Source organism: Dendrobates tinctorius, unplaced genomic scaffold (assembly GCF_039654945.1).
Source record: "Dendrobates tinctorius isolate UK_male_01 unplaced genomic scaffold, ASM3965494v1 ptg000107l, whole genome shotgun sequence".
Lineage (NCBI taxonomy): Eukaryota > Metazoa > Chordata > Amphibia > Anura > Dendrobatidae > Dendrobates > Dendrobates tinctorius.
This window is the reverse complement of record NW_027361775.1, coordinates 20,080,288-20,083,041: the sequence shown is the minus strand read 5'-3', so window position 1 is coordinate 20,083,041 and position 2,754 is coordinate 20,080,288. Positions and strand designations below refer to the sequence as shown.

The 2,754-nt window shown below is 45.6% G+C and overlaps 1 pseudogene; it reads right to left on the bottom strand.

The window, feature by feature from the left end:
- Positions 1-1,467: 1,467 nt before the first annotated feature.
- LOC141100622 (14-3-3 protein epsilon pseudogene) lies at positions 1,468-2,488 on the bottom strand (annotated as a pseudogene).
- Positions 2,489-2,754: the final 266 nt, after the last annotated feature.

The following is a 2,754-nucleotide window of genomic DNA, read 5'->3' as shown; positions in this document are numbered from 1 at the left end:
CTCCTGCTGTCTTTCTACTGCAGAGGAGATTACTTTGCAGCAGACCGCTCCAGAGACTAAGTCGCTCTGTGCTCCTACTGGGCATGCTCACGAGACGATCTCCCATTGGAGATCGGGAGTCATGTGCCCAGGTCCTGTTCCAGATCTCATTGGTCCATCTCGGAGATCTGGAAGGTCCCGCACGGCTAAAAAAAGCGCGCATGGCCGTTCCGCCATGCGCTAGTATAGACTATACTTGCTATGTGTGAATGGTGATGGACGTATGGTTCTGGTGACTGACTCATTATAAAACCCCTTCCCTCTGATATTACGTATGTGGATAGGGAATTAGATCAGCAGTCAGCGCCAGTCAGTGGCAAGCCTTAGGCCACTGTGCACACCACACCGCTACGCTTGCGTCCGACATTGCGCTTGCTTTCTAGCTTTGTCGTCGAGTGGCAGTGTCCTACGCCGCTCCGCAGTTGCAGCCCTTCTTGGCGCTCGCAGTAGCGACGCCGCACACACGGTAGGTCTAGAGGGACGCAGCTCCTCTATCTTAAGGTTCTGCTCCTGTGACCAGATACCGTGTGTGCATTTACCTGAGGCCTGTGTCACTAACAGGCTCATCGTTTTTGTATGTTTATGTTGCGGCGCCTCTGTGTGTGAACAGGGCCGGCTCTGCTCACTTCGGGTAAAGTTGAACCTGTGCGCATTATACCGTCATATTGCTCCTCTGTCATTACCTAGCAGCGGTGTAACACCTACTGCACGGTGGACCCCGAGCGGCGAACGCACTTTATTATTCATTTTTATTTAGTGCGTTCCGCCGTTCCTAACAGTTTCAGTAAGAACAATGACAGATTCTGTATCTGTGACTCCAGTCAGATATCCAGTAGTATAAATTAGCTTCAAGTTACACATACTGAACGAAAGATAGGTTGATTAAGAGAAAAAATGGGCGGAGGAGGGAAAGAGGGGGTGGGGTGGAAGAGAGAAAAATGAAAAATATTTTATTTTTTTAAACACACACGCAGGCTATTCCAACACTGGCTCCAATGCTAACCTGCTCCGAAGGGGGGGGTAAAAAGGAGGCAAGAATGAATAAACACGGATTGTGACGCGATACCAGCACCAGAATTTTCAGCAAAATTTTTTGCACAGTTTGAAAACACTTTTACAGCAAAACCACTACAAGGACATTCTGAAGCGATCTGTGACGTCAAGCTCTAACCACAGTTAAACAATTGAATTAAATTCAGTTTCAAAACATTTAAAAATTAAAAACAAAAGGAAAAAAAAAAAAGGGGGGGAGAGATTAAAAAAAAAAATCTAAGAAAAGCCACCACACTAATTCTACGGTGCAATTGACTCTGGTCTGCCCTAAAGAGTAACGTCTTCATTCTACGGGTTTCTAAGAGGTTATAGTGCTGGATGGCACGGAGACAATCTAATGCTGAAAAAAGCCTCTATGCAGTCCTGTAGTTAAAGAACCTAGGATGGCTGGCAGCAGCAAAATCCACAGTCATTCACTCCTGCCTTTAAGAAATCTTAAACTGTGTAAAAATGATACACCCAATTTGGCAGGAACCTAAATCCTGAGAACCAGTGTAAAAGTTAAATTTTGATGGTCCTCAGAGTGAGACGGGATATTTGGAGGGAAGGGGCAGTTGGTTAGAGAGGGTCTCTTCTTGGCTTTTAAGGTCTCACTGATTTTCATCTTCCATGTCCTGCAGTGCTTCTTTATTCTGTTCATCACCATCACCTTGCATATCTGAAGTCCATAGTGTCAGATTATCACGTAACAATTACATGATAAGAGTGGAGTCCTTGTAACTTTCTTCGCTCAGTGTATCCAGTTCTGCAATAGCATCATCGAATGCTGCTTTTGCCAACCTGCATGCACGATCAGGGGAATTAAGAATTTCATAATAGAACACAGAGAAATTGAGAGACCTAAAGGAATAGGATGTGTTGGAGGAAGTTCTGTCATTGCGATATTACTTGCAGCTTTATAGGCTACCAAGCTGTTCTCTGTAGCCTCCTTTCGGTCATTGCCTACGGCAAACTCTGCCAGATATCGGTGGTAGTTTCCTTTCATTTTATAATAAAAAACCTTAGACTCTCCACTGCTTGCAGCTGGAATGAGGTGCTTGTCCAGTACATCCAGAATGTCATTACAGATAGATTTCAGTTCAGTCTCAACCGTTGTCCGATAATCCTTGATCATTTTAAGTTTATCTTCGCCGCCTTTGTTCTCTTCCTTCTGTTCAATGCAGCTGATTTGCCTCCAAGACGCTCTTCTAGCTCCAATCACATTCTTATATACAACAGACAACAAGTTCCTTTCTTCTACCGTCAATTCCACGTCCATCCAGGCCACTTTCTTCATTGACTCAACCATTGCTTCATATCGCTCAGCTTGCTCAGCCAGCTTAGCCTGGTACACTAGATCCTCTTGCTCTTCCATGGCTGTAGCTAGCGGGTATTAGAGATGATCTACTGGTCGGATGGAAGCCGATTGTGTCTCTCTCCATCTCCCAGCGCTTCTGTCTCTCCTGGATTATTTATGTCTTTAACACCTTTCTGCCATATGATCTACTATCCCGTCCATGTGCCCTGGGACTTAATTCCCATGGACGGGATAGTACGTCATATGCGTGAGCACCGCTGATCGTGGCAGGGTGTCAGCTGATTATCATAGCTCTCACCCGACAATATGTTCCAGGGGTGGTCATGGACCGCTCCTGGCACATTAACCCCTGGCACACTGCGATC